The sequence below is a fragment of the Citrus sinensis genome, chromosome 8, assembly GCF_022201045.2.
Source record: "Citrus sinensis cultivar Valencia sweet orange chromosome 8, DVS_A1.0, whole genome shotgun sequence".
Classification (NCBI taxonomy): Eukaryota; Viridiplantae; Streptophyta; class Magnoliopsida; order Sapindales; family Rutaceae; genus Citrus; species Citrus sinensis.
In genome coordinates this window covers 4,529,824-4,544,692 of record NC_068563.1, presented here as the reverse complement: position 1 = coordinate 4,544,692, position 14,869 = coordinate 4,529,824, and positions in this window count along the sequence as shown.

Sequence of the window (14,869 nt, the reverse complement as noted above, 5' to 3'; positions counted from 1 at the left end):
TAAGTTTTCTAATTAAAGACACATGCCCTTAATTAGTACAATATTTGTATTTACACAAATAATTTGACTATCAGAGTTTTTTTTTTTTTTTGTCCAACTTCGGCAAAGGGGAGAAGCTTTATTAAGAATTATAAAAAGAAAAAAAGAAAATTAAAGGAACAATGAATTTTACTCCTTAAAATTAAACTTAATGTTAGAAAACAAAATAACCTATGTCAGTTTTCGAGAAAAATCTTTTTTTTTTCTTTTTTTGTTAATAAGACATCAAAATTAAGTGAAAGTTTATTCATTGCAATAAATAAAACGATTTTATCAAATTTTATAACTGTTATGTCTCCTTGTTAAATTTGATCTGAACTTTTGAAGAGGATGGATTCGTGCTTTGCAAAAACATATGGGACCAATTACTTGTACGTTTCTGTAAACAAAAAAAAAATAAAAAATTACTTGTACGTTTCGATTAGTAATTTACAAGCTTTTTGACAAAAACATACAATTAGGTTTGACAAAAACACGTTTTCGGTCTATTTTGCGACCAATCAGTTCAGTAGAAACCATTCGGATTAGGACTGAAAAAATCTGTCTCCATCTTTTAAATCTAAAAGTATATTTTAGGTAGAATGTTTACATCTATAGTTTATTAGGGGCAGGTTCAAGAAATAAATTTTTTTACATAATTCTAAACACAATTTTTGGGCCATTAGATTACTAATTAAGATTCGTTATAAGGGAAGAGTTGTAACTCATTTAATTTCTTTTCTCTCCCTTATTAATTACTAAATATTTTATTATTATTTTCACCCTCTCTCTCTCTCTTTTTAAACTACATCTTCTCTCATAGTAAATTTTACTTTCTAAATAATCTTGTTTTCTTTTAATCTTATAATTGCTTAATAGAGCATAAAATGAATAACTCTAAAAAGAAACATATCTATCAAAATTTTCATCAACATGCGTTAAAATTTGATCTAAAAGTGAAAATTTTTAGTTTTTGTGAAGCCTATAAAGTAATCATAAACTAAGGGCCAGTTTGGAAATACTGTAATTTTTAAAATAATTATTGTCAGCTGTGTTATAGAAATAATTAACTATGAAGAGAATCAGTTAAGTGTTTGGTAAATTTTATTTTTAGAAGTACTGTGAGTTTTGAAAATAATTATGAATATTTGATAAATTTTACTGTTAAACTACTGAGAGAAAACAAATAACTAAAATATACATAATATAGAATTGCTTATACATATAGAAACATATACATAAAAAAAATTTAATTGTGTATTATGATAATTTTTACTAAAAATAAAATTTATAATATATTGATTTTATTTTTTATTTTTTATCTTAAAACAATTGATAGTGAAATTTATAATATAGTTAAACAAATTTAATAATAATTTGACTAACAAATTGATATTACTAAATTTATATTGATGAATTATAATAAAAATTTATTAAACAATTGATTTTGTTTCCAATTTGAATAAAGATAATTTTGGGTTTAAGTAATAATTTTAAGGATATTTATGGAAATGTATTAAAAGATAAAATTGATTCTCAAAATCAAAATCTAAAAGCTACTACTTTCTTACTTTTCAAAATCAGCTGTAGGAGGAGCCAATTTTGACAAAAGTGATTTTGTTTTGGTGGAGGAGCTAATTTTGACAAAAGTGATTTTGTTTTTTTTTTCACCAAACACTAAAATTACCTTTTAAATTTTCAAAATCACTTTTAAACCTTCCAAAAGCAATCTGAAACAAACTCTAAATTGAACACTTGCACAACCTTGAAATTCTACTGAATTACAAATTAGACTATGTCCGAATCCAAATTTAGGAGTCATTCATATGAACTCATATTCATTTTCAATAATATCGGATTGTCTTTTGTCAATCTCAAAAAAAAAAAAATTAATGTCAAATATACCTTGAGTGACTATCTTTAATTTTGAGAAAAGAAGAAAAGATGAGAGCATGTTAAATATATCTTGAATGGCTAGAAAGAAGAAGAGAAGACGAGAGCAGGAAAAAAAAAAGGAGAGAGAGAGAGAGAGAAGCAGATGGAGACGATGGCCAGATAAGAAAAAATATTTTGACAGGAAACAAAGGGTAAATAATGTTGGAGAGAATATGAATAAATAAGAGAGAGTAAAAAAAAAGTTAAATGACTGTTGATTCGCCTCATCTAATCTTGACCATTTATTAATCTCTAACATTAATTAGAAGAGAGAGAATTTTATTCATTAATTCATGTCGTCAAATCTTAACTCTTTATTATTCTTTAATCCATACCTTTAAAGTTGTGTTTGCAAGTTGTGTCTCTTAATTTTACCCCTTATTGAATTATGCCATATTTCACTTCCTCGTTTAAAATAGAAAACTTAAATAATTTTTTAATTACCTCGTAAATAGGGTATTTTTGTATTTTGGTGCAAATAAAACATAAATTGTATTTCGTCTCGAATAGCTACAAATATAAGAGTATAAAAGCAGGTTCCTGACAAAAGGTACTCAAATGGTGAAACTATTAATCTAACTAATACTTAGAAGTACTCGTGCATGAGTTATAAACATAAATTTATGTGTAAGATAAATAAAACTTATGTTATAAACATATGATAAGTAAAATTTATGTTTGTTACCCTTTGGTAAAATAATGTAGGTCCATTAGTGCACAAGTTTGGTTTTGATAGTATATAAAAACTCATAAGTCTCAGTCACACTTAAAAATAAGTTAGATCACGAGTGTTTATAATAAGTGTATAAAATTTATATTTGTAATATATTTTTTTAATTTTTTAAGTATTTATATTACATTTAGAAACATACATATATTTATAATTTAAAATTTATTATAACTAACCTAGATTAAATTTATTATGATATAGCACATAAATTTATTCCTTTGCCAAAATGAGCATGTTAATATCTAAGAGATACATATTCTCTACCATAGTAGTTGGAGAATTTAAATATCGGTACCCAATTAGGTGAAAAATAGAGTCCCAACTTCTCAACTTTGGGGTACAGGTATTTTGCCAATGTGTTAAGATAATCTCCAAAATGTTCTATTAATTTTACTTTTCAAATATATATTTACTTACCTATGTGATAAAAAAAATAAAAAATATGTTATTATTCAAAAGACTCTTTAAATATAAATAAGTTAATAAATATTATTTTAATCAAATAAATATCTTTTCAAAGGAAAAATAAATGGTAATTAAAAGACTTCTCTCCGTCTTCAATAAAAAATAATAAAATATAAACTTAAGAAGGATAAAGTAATTCTATGAGAGATAATATTTTTTATTTAAAAAATTTTAATTAGAATATTTTTTAAAATTTTAAATATTGATGTGACTCTTTAAATAAATAATAAAATTTTATTTAAAATTTTTTTTTAAAGATGCTGTAACATCTAAGCCTATTGGCCAGTTTAATAACATCTCTGTACTGATTTTTTTTTTTTAAGTCAAGCAAAGGCAAGTCAATGAATAAGACAAAAACATACAGTCTTATGAAGTATGGTGGTTGGTTTAATTTTGATTTTCGTTTGTCCAATTGTGAGCTAATAAAGTCTTCTCAAAATTCATGGGTCAACAAAGACAGCCTTTGCCTTATCCAAAATAAAAATAAATGGCCTACTTCACTTTAAAAAAGAGTCAAGACGCCTCCCTTGGCTCTTTGCAAATGGGTAAAAGCTCGTTTAGTCCCTATATTTTAAAGTTAGTGCCCGTTTAGTCCCTATATTTTTAAAAATACCTCAAACCATCCCTACTATTAAATTATTGACACTTTTGCCATTATCTTTTGTTCCTTTTAACTTATTTTTATAATATTGTCCTATTATAATAATTTTTTAGACATTATTAAAAAGAAAAAATAACCCTATTATAATAATTTTTTTAGACATTATTAAAAAGAAAAAAATAAATTACCAGTTTAACACCAAAAAATAAAATAAAATAAAATAAATATATTAATTTTTGTGAAACACACTCTTGAGTTAAAATATTAATTTTTCTAAAAAATTGATAATATAATTTTTATGATATTAATTTTTTAGACATACGTGAGCTTCCACAAAAATTAATATATACCTTTTTTGTTTTTATTTTATTTTTGAGTTTAATTTGATAATTTAATTTTTTATTAATATCCAAAAAAAAACATTATTGTAAAAATGTAATATTGTAAAAACAAGTTAAAAATAATGGCATAAGTGTCAATATTTAGTAGCAGGGACATTTTGAGGTGTTTTTAAAAATACAGGGACTAAATGGACACTAACCTCATAATATAGGGACTAAACAAGCTTTTACCCTTTGCAAATTGAGTGAGTTGTCTTCATTTATTGTCTATTTCAAATTTTAAAATGAATGATCATTAATCTTTAATTAATTAGTTGTATAAAGTGTAATAATCTCATACAACATTAATTTATAATCCTAGGTTTAGTGTTCGAACCTCTAGTATATATGCACCTTTTTTCTTTCAATTATTTAAATAATTCATCTATATTAGTTTTGTCGAATCTCTCGTATCCATGCCCATATTCTAATTCCATATAATAATTTTCATCGAATCCATATAATAATATTGTAAAACATTTACCCAGCAACTTAAAACTAGTGATTAAGACCCAAATTAGGTAGATGCAAAAACGCAAACGTTCACTTCATTTTTGCAACTTCACACGTTAAATTAATGTACGTGCCAATAGATGTTAGATTTATAGCACGTATTCATATTCATATTATATAATAAACCAAATCTTCTTTTGTTTAGTTTTTTTCCTACAAACCGACGAAATTTTGATATAAAAATACTCATATAATTGGATCCTTGAGTGAACAATTTGACTACAGGACCTTCAATTTCAAAACACATCATCATTTTCCTTTAAAATTTGAATATATATATATATATATATTCAAGGGAAATGGTGGACTTACAAGAGTGATTGAGTTGGGGACTTTATTGGATAGACGACAGTGCTGCAAAAGAACGTATCTAAGCTTTACGATAAGGACAATCACAATCTTATTGAAAAGTAAAAGTACTTTATTTATTTTGATTTCATTTAAAAACTATTCATTATGAGCGGATCATTAATTATTTTTTTGTGAGGATCTTTTCGACAGAAACATTGAATATATTCACAATTTATCTTACGTTTACGTTTCCGATTCACACTTATAAAAAGAAACAATAGACCTTTTTTTTTGTTTATTCTTTATTTTATTAACAATACTCTTATCATGTTACATTTTTAAAATAATTAAACAAGCACGCCCTTTTGAATCGTACATATCACACTTTTTTTTCAGATTTATTTTCGACTATTCTACCCAACATTTACAAGGTATGTGCTACTTTTTTTTTTTAATTAATCCTCATAATAATAGATAAAATCATTTCTTTATTTAAAAAAATACACTCAAGCAGTCGTATCCAAATCAATAACGAAATTACAAGCAGGTTAATTATCCTATAAATAAACTCTTACTGATAATTTAATTGATACAAGTTTGTATGCCCTCAAGTCCTCAACCCAGCATGCTGGTGTGATTCAAGTTGTTTATAACTTTTCACAACTTGTATTAGTTGCTGAGTCAATTGGAAGAACTTTAAATTTTTCCTTGATTATAGTGAGATTCACGAATCTTTTCTAATTAATCATGTTTCAATTTTAATTGATCCATTTGGTACTTGAAATAACTAAAAACTAATATCGGGACATTGACCCGAAAGATTGGCAGAGCAGGTTCAATCTTATTCGATCAATTGGTCTAATCTCGGATTAATCAAAAATAAAAAAGAAAAATTATTCATTAAGGAAAGATAATGAAAAGTATTAATAAATGAATAAATAAATGTCTAGTAATTGCAACTTGCAATCATGTTGCTTGTTGCGTGGGCAAGTTGTTTGATCTTTTGGAAACTCCCCGAAGTTGGTTCATAGGTTTATTTATGACTGCGACGTTCATTGTTTTATAAAACATTGGAAACATTAAAAATTTGATGAGTTTTATTACGATTTCACTACTTTAAGAAAAGTGAAACAATGAAAATTTGGAATAAGTATTATTTAGGAAATATGTCTTATTTTTCAATACGAATTTCCTATAATATTTTCTTTTTCAGTAGGATTTTTATTTAAGAAATAAGTAATTTTCCCTTCTGAGACTTTACTTATTCAAGGAGGAGCACAACTAGTATAACGAAAGAAATACTTTTCTTACAAGAAATAATCACTATATAAGGAGATTGAGTTCACTTGTTTATATAAAACAACAATCAGTTCTCTGCAAGTAAACAGTTTCTAATGTGAGAGAAATTGTATATCTATTCAAAGACTAATTCAAAGACTAAGTGTTATTGAGATTTGAAGTGTGACAATAAAATATTGGAGTGATTATAATAATTTTTTTATATAATAGATTTTTCTCTTATCATCCTTGGCGGCTGTGGTTTTTCTTCGGTATAGGAGTTCTCCATGTAAATTCTTGTTTTATATGATTAAGTTTATTCTCCATCTATTTTCTATTTATTATTTGTTTTTATATTTTTTGCTTACAAAATCTTAAGTGAGATTAAAATTTTTTAACAGTATTAAAGGGTATCAGCGTTAAGGTTGCAACACAATACAAATATGTCAGCAATGAGGTTTTCAAAACCTGTGAGGTAGGAATATAAAAATTTGATAGAAAAATCAATTTTGACTTGTGGCAAATTCAAGTTAAGGATATATTGGTTCAGTTTGATTACACATTAAAAAGCAGGACGACGTAAAAAAGATTGTCATAATAGAGCAAGTTCACCAAATAGTTTTAAATCAGTAGATATAGATATTGATAATGTCAACTAGTGGTGTGTTTTTTTTTTCTCCATGAGAGACTGACTTATCCTTTTTGGCATGCCATGAAAGAGGATGTGTTACTACTAGCGGGTCCACAAGATTGCACGCGAGACATGATTTGACATTATGCAAAGTGTGGAAGAATTTTTTTATGTCAATGGCTAGAGATTCTCAAAGAAGCTAAACCTAAGAGTAGCTACTTTCAATAAGGTGATCGACGTATGCCCCATATGTGTACTCTGGATAAAGTGGAGTATGATGATTCTTGGTATAAAGAATTATGGTTACTAGATAGAAACAAAATTTTATCTATGATGGAGTGATTGTCACAAGATTTTATCTACGGTGGAGTAAAAAATGTGAAGACAACGTAGTTGTGTGGATACACGGTGGATCATGTTTTGTTACTTAATTGAAAAACTCGCCAAAGTGAAGGTAGTTAGAAAATATGTCTTATTTTTTAATAAGAATTTTCTAGGATATTTTCTTTTTCAGTAAGATTCCTATTTAAGGAATAAGTAATTTTTCTTTGGGATTTGACTTATTTAATGAGGAGTACAACTAGTATAAGGAAACAAATATTTCTCTTACAAGAAATAATCACTATATGTAGGAAGGTTGAGTTCAATCGTTTCTATAACACGCAATCAGTCCTCTACAAGTAGACAATTTCTAACGTGAAAGAAACAGTAAGTCTATTGATAAATTGAGTATTTTGTTGGGGCTTTGGGTGTAAAAAAAAAAAAAAAAACTAGAGTGATTGTAATAATTTTTCACCTAGTGAATTTTCGTCTTGTTGTCCTTGGCAACATATTTCTTTTAGTATAGGAATTTTCCATGCAAATTTTTATGTTGTGTGATTGATATTATTCTCCATCCATTTTTTTATTTATTATTTGTTTGATATTTTTTGCATGTAATTTGGGTGAGTTTAAAATTCTTAATAGTATTAGAGGGTAATACTTTAATACTATGACTTCGCAAAATCTTATATTTTTACTGCACTTTTGTTACAACTTTACTAAAATTATTATATCATACCGATGTCATAGCAGTAAGAATAGTAGTATAGTGTAAAATATAAAGTTCTGTTATGATATAGATGTAAAGTGTTATATCCCATACAATTTACGCTCATTTATTATTTTATGCTTTTTAAAACAGTAAAATAATAATAATAAATTTGATAATTAACATTAGATAAATCACTTGACTTAAAATTTTAAATCGATAATATATCTTGATTTGATACAACACTAGAGAATTGTAATACGCAAAATATAGTGGGACATAAACTTTTTTTATAAAAGGTAGTGGATATTGTGGAATAGAAAATACTCGGTGTAGAGAAAGATGAGAGAAAGATGAAAGAAATAAAGAAGAAAAGGGAAGAGAGATAGTGGGTGGGTAGAGAGAGAAAAGGTAAATTTCTCTCATATTTCTCTACACTAGTACTACTCTTGTGGAATTGCTCCACCGTAAAAGACTGATGATGACCGTCAAATTATAACAATAAGTTTAGATATAATATTTATCTCTGTGATTGTGTGGTCATCATCAATACCCCACAATGGAGCAAGTCCAAAATAATCAGACTTTTTTTAAATTGCACAAGTATTAAAAGATTATGCATTTTTATTGATGTAACCTCCATATCAGAATAGCTATACTTTGGTCACCGTTAATTAGAGATGGCAAAACCCCGGGCCGGGTCCGGGTATTGCCATGACCGGACCCTGCCCGGATGCAACCGGTCCGGGTCCGGGTCCGGGCCGGGTTTTCATCCGGGTACCCGGATTTTATATTTTTTAATATTTTATGTGTATATATTTTTTATTTTTTGATAATTTTATAAGTTTTAAGTTTATTTCAATAAAATTTGACATGAAAATATAAACTTTAAGTGTTTAAAACTTTATATATGTATAATAAATAAGTCAAATAAATATAAAATATTTAAAATAATATATATTTTATAATTTTTTTTAATAAAATCCGGATTCCGGGTTTATCAAGTGATGCCCAAGACCGACCCGGCTTCATACCCGGGCCGGGTATTACCCGGCCCGCAACACCCGGGTACGGTCCGGGTCCGGACCGGGCGGGTATTTTTGCCACCTCTACCGTTAATAGTCATTAAGTATGAAAGGACTCCTATGTCTTTTTGAAATTAAGCTTTTAAAGCAGCTTTCATTATTTTTGACCCCTTTTAGTTATTATTTACAACAAAACAATCCTTATATAAAATATTCTTGCTTTACTATTATTAAGCTGATTGGTAACAACCTAATATACGTAAGTGATCATAAATGTCACTAGAAATTTTTGAAATTACCTTATTATCCAGAATAAAAAATCTTGTCACTAGCAACATTTAATGTTAATGCAAAAAATATCAATATATCACTGTACTTTAGAAAGTGACTATTTTTTTCTTTTAAAAAAAAAAACCACCACTTTGCACCCGAACAGCTTCAAAAGTTTTGAAACGTAGGAAAAACAGAAAACAACTGTTAATTAAACTTTGAAATAGTTGCAGTGCCAATAATGTGGCTTTTCTAACTGATTATATTTTAATAACTATTGTCTGAATAAATTATAATAACAAAAGCAACGAAAAAAATCTTGTTTAAATCCTGAAAATAATAAAATTAAATTTCAGGCAACAACTGGTGTAATAATATGATACTGATATGCATGCGTCTCCACATTCACATCAATGCACAAAAATTTAGTTAAAAAAAATGAGAACATTTTAATTAGTCCCTATTGCTTTCGAGTTAACATCAATTGATCTGTTGAAAAGCAAATATATGTTGCTTTAGAATGAATTATAGGAAACAATTGGCTGAGAGATGAACCCTAACCAGTTTTTGCCTACCTTGGATACTTGCATGCATGTATTTAAAATCTGCCATTGTACTACAAGATGATTCTTCTGCCTTTATTTGGTTCCTAAACTTTTGTAATTAGCTAAATATGTATGGTGATTGATTGACCACAATGCAAAATGCAGAAACTGTGTGAGCAAACCGTTCCAGATTTAAAACCTAACTCACTGGATTTATAATTTAAACCATTAAATTTTAATGGGAAATTATCATTCATATACCCTATAAACACTCTGTTATTAAAAATACTACAATACTTTAAGGGTGTATCAATCGTTCACCCTAAGTTAACAAAATATATTTGCCATCCACCAAACCGTTATTTGCCGTTTAAATAGGATAACGCCAGAGGGGTAATTTGGTCTTTTCATATGATACAAGTGATAATTTAAGGGTATACAAGTGATAATAAAATAATTTAAGGATGTACAAGTGATAATAAAAGAATTTAAGGGTATACAAGTGATACTTTTCAAGGGTAAAATCGTTAATTCGTTATAATTCCGTTAACTTTCAAACGGCAGCTAATGGTTTGGTGGTCGGCACGTAACTTTTGTCAATTTAGGGTGGATGATTGATACACACTTAAAGTGTTATAGTATTTTTGATAACAGAGTATTTATCGGGTATACAAATGATAATATTTCAATTTTAATTGACACCATTTTAAAAATTTTTTTATTTAGCTTATTCACGAAAACTCCCAACATCGGTGTGGATGCGTGAGATTTATATCAACTTAAATGGCGCCCACCCCCACACATATCCATTAATACTCTACTGTACGTGACCAAACCCTTCTCAAATCTAGTATTTTTTAACACACGTTGTTTAAAATTTGTTTTCTTTTGTTTTATTCTATTTTATAACGATAACATAGATTCATCTAATGATCAATCTCCTAATATAACTTACATGTTCAAGAAATTAGTTTTCGAGTTCATATTATAATAGAGAATCTTTAGGTCATGGAAACTAGTTGTGTTTGGATTATCAGTGAAGACAAGATCTATGTCATATCTATGGTGACTTAATTGTGAAAGGTAATACCATTCCAAGAAGATAATCTGGTCAAGTTGATTCATAATAAAAATAATCGAGCTAATTAACTAATGATTTTAAATCCCACGGTTACGGGTAAACATGGATTTGTAATTTTGTTCAATTACTTTTTTATACCTAAATTATCTTAGAACCTTGTTTTGGGGGGAATAATATTTTCTTATTATACTCTCAAAGCTACTTTTAGAGTTTTTTTTTATATATTAAATATATTTTTAACTAGTTAGAATGGATTTTTATATTTATTTTATGATATTGGATAGAAATTCAACATTTTTGAATTAAAACGCGCGTACACACACTAAGTGTATGTTTGGAATTGATATTGAACAGCTCTATCTTAAAAGATATAGTATTAAAGTGTTTGATAAACACCAGCTGCTATAGCTTGTAAGATATATTGATATGATTTTTCATTTGTATAATGAAAAATCTATTATATTTTTAAGGGAAATTATCATTCGTGTAGCCTAAAGATGCATCTTTATCAAACATACTACAACACTTTCAAGGTGTATCACTCATCCACCCAAAAATGCCAAAATGTATCTACCAACCACTATTCCATCAGCCACCGTTTGCAAACTAACAGAATTGTTGCGAAATGACAAATATGCCCTTAAAACTAAAAAAACCACAGAAAGACAGAAATACCCCACAATTCAAGCAAAGAAAAATAGATCCGTTAGAGGCAATAACGACTATATTTTTGGCTATATAATGAGCTATATCAGCAACACATTTCCTTGCAACAAACAAAACATTTGCCATCCCTTTATAACCAAAAATCAACCGTGCATTACATTGTAACAAACAAAAAATTTGCTATCCCTTTATAACCAAAAACCAGCAGCATACCCCTACTCTCTTTCACCACACACATAACATTCACTTCAAATACAATAAAAAATACTCTCATTTGAAAATGGCCTCTAGTGAAGCATCAAGCTCTGCTGTCAATGAATTCAAAAGATACAAAAAGTGAAATGCCAGCCAAAATATTGCAAGCGTGGCGTGCAGGCAGTGGCTATGGTGTCAACTACATTGCAAAATCCTAATGCAACGTTTTGGTCATGCAAGTGGAAGCATTGTGGAGCGCAGCACTGTGATTTTTGGGAATGGCTCACTACTGAATCTCTCATATATCCTAATACTAATGAGGAGATGTCATACAAGCAAAACTCAAAGCTGGCCAACGAGGTGGTGAAAATAAAAAAGAGGCTGAAAATCATTTAGGGAAAGCTTAAATATATTCTAATTGTGCTAGTATGTGTATTTGTAATTGTCTTCATGAGAAAGTAATCAATAATAATCTGGAATTGGACTGTAAAATCCAGTTAAAACAACCATCATCTAAACAAAACACATCCACGAAATAAATTTTCTTTAACAGAACACATCCAATAAATAAAATATATCTTTAACAAAAAAACATCCAATAAATAATGTATCTTCAATAGTAATAATCCAGTAGAGACATCCAAAATATTGAAATGACAAATTAGAATCTCTTCTAATACATGTTCCAACAAATAAAACACATTAAAAAAATCGGGTAAAAAATCTGATTTGGCTCATGCAAGAGCATAATTAAGTTCAGTTGAAATAAGATAACCAACATAGTTTAGGAAACTGAAATTGAGCATCGAACTCATTACAAAGCACCTGTTACAGTCGACCGTTGTGATGGATTTTGAGATTGGTTGACTTGGGATAAGCGGACACCTACAACCCTTCCTACATTACAAAATTTAAATTAAATTAAGCTTTTATATATACAGTTATGAACTATGCAATAAAAGAAAAGAAATTCAACCAAGTTCAACTTTTTTTTCTGTTTGGTCCAGCAATAACAATTTTCCTTTTCTTTGATCCAGTACTGGAGCCCTCACCTGGGGATAAGTTGACACCTACAGCCCTTCCTATATTATAAAATTTAAAATAAATTAAACTTCTATATATACAATTATGAACTATGAAATACAAGAAAAGAAATTCAACCTTTTGTTTTGTTTGTTCCAGCAATACTTGCAGTTTTTCTTTTCTTTGATCCAACACTGGAGCCCTCACCTGGACCACTTGGTACACGGTATGTCATCGCTGTATTTCTCGTTTTGGTACTTGACTGAGTATTAGTACTTGTAGTTCTAGCTGATGGGCTCAATGGACAAGATCTTAGATTGTGGTTTGAGCCACCACAAATCGAGCAGTTGACAAAAAATTTCATGCTGCGTTTTTTAGGTTCAGTAGCTGCCCTCTTCCTACATTTCTTTGGCCTTCCAAATTTTTTCTGCACAATTAGGGGATCAATCAATGGCCTTTCATCACGCTCACATGTACGCTCATCAGGAGTGGGACTAAACATAACTAAGTAAGTATTAATATAAGCCTACTTCGTGAAGCAAAAAGGAATGTACTCCTCAGTTTCATGTCTTACATAACCTATGCTAGCCATGGCATGAGAGCAGGGTAAGCCAGTAATTTCCCAATACCCACAATCACAGGTCTTGTCTTCTAATTTTACTACAAACCTTCAAGCTGGATAATAAGCTTTATCAATGACTTGAAAATTCAAGTCTCCTTAAGGGTGCACAGTCATTTTCTCTCATTTTTTGTAAGTTTTATCCAGCTTTTTGTAAATTCTGGGAGCAATAGTTTTTGGCCAGCTATTTGCCTCATTTCTTCTCTTTGTAAATCTATTCATAAATCTGCATCTAATCTCTTCAAGCATTGACAAAACAGGCCTATCTCTATAAGGCAAAATCCAATTGTTGAAGCATTCAGACGCATTATTGTCAGTTCTCTCTACCTTGCAGTTTCTGTCATATGCATGAACAGACCAAGTGTACCCCTGCAGTTCTCTTTCCAACCAATTATAAGTTTCTATCTTTTCATCTTTGATCAGTGCCATTGCCTCATCAAAATCATGTTTGTTACTGCTCTTAGTTGCCCTCCAAAAAAGATTTCGCAATTTGGCACCATCATGGTCTCTGGCAAAGTTAGCATACACATCCCTGTAACATGCCCTGTAATAGGCAAAAGGCCATGTGTTTGGGATTGCATTCAACAGCCCCTTTTGCCTATCACTAATGAATGTTACTTGCCTTCCATCATCGAAATAATTGTGTAAGTGTTCAAGAAACCAACTCCATGTTTCGGTATTCTCAATCTCGCATACAGATAATGCCAATGGGACAATCCCTTTGTTAACATTTGCAGCAACAGCAGCCAACAACACTCCACCATATTTCCCCTTCAAGTGGCATTCATCTATTCCAATAAACGGTCTGCAACCATTCAGGAAAGCATTTCTTTGTGCTGGAAAAGCAACAAAGATTCTCTGAAACAGACATTTTTCAGGATAACTGACTGTATCACAAAGCACCTTGCACATAGCTCCCGAATCAGCCTGATGAATAGCTGCAGCATACTGAAACAGCTTCTGATAGCCCTTAGATTGATCACCATACACCAGAATCCTTACTTTTTCTCTAGCCCTATACATTGCCAGCTTCTCAATCTTCAATCTGAATTTTTCCTTCATATAAGTCTTGAGAAGAGATATCTTGACATTAGAATCAATAGCAACATGTCCTTTTATCATTTCAACAATCCATGTTGAGGTCACTTTCACAGATTGCTTCGTAAGCCTGCACTCATGCTTTTTGTGATACCCTCACAACCAAAAACCATTTTTGTCATTCAGTCTTCCACCATTGACAAACCATGGACAGCCAGGCTCTTTACAAGTTGCATAATATCTCTTTGGTTCACTATATTTTATGTTAATGTTAAACACTTTCCTAACCATCACCTCATGCAACACTTCTCTAAAATGACCCACATCTCTGAACACATCACCCATTCTCAGCCTGTGAATCCCATCAGCATCTAATTTATACTCATGTTTCTCTAAATAATCTCTAAACTGCACACTGCCAGCATTTTTGTCTTCATTTGAAGAGTTAACAACCATTTCGACTTCCCTGGTATCATCATCCAGTAATACATCAGCATCACTATCATTGCCCTCATTATCATCGCTATCCTCAACA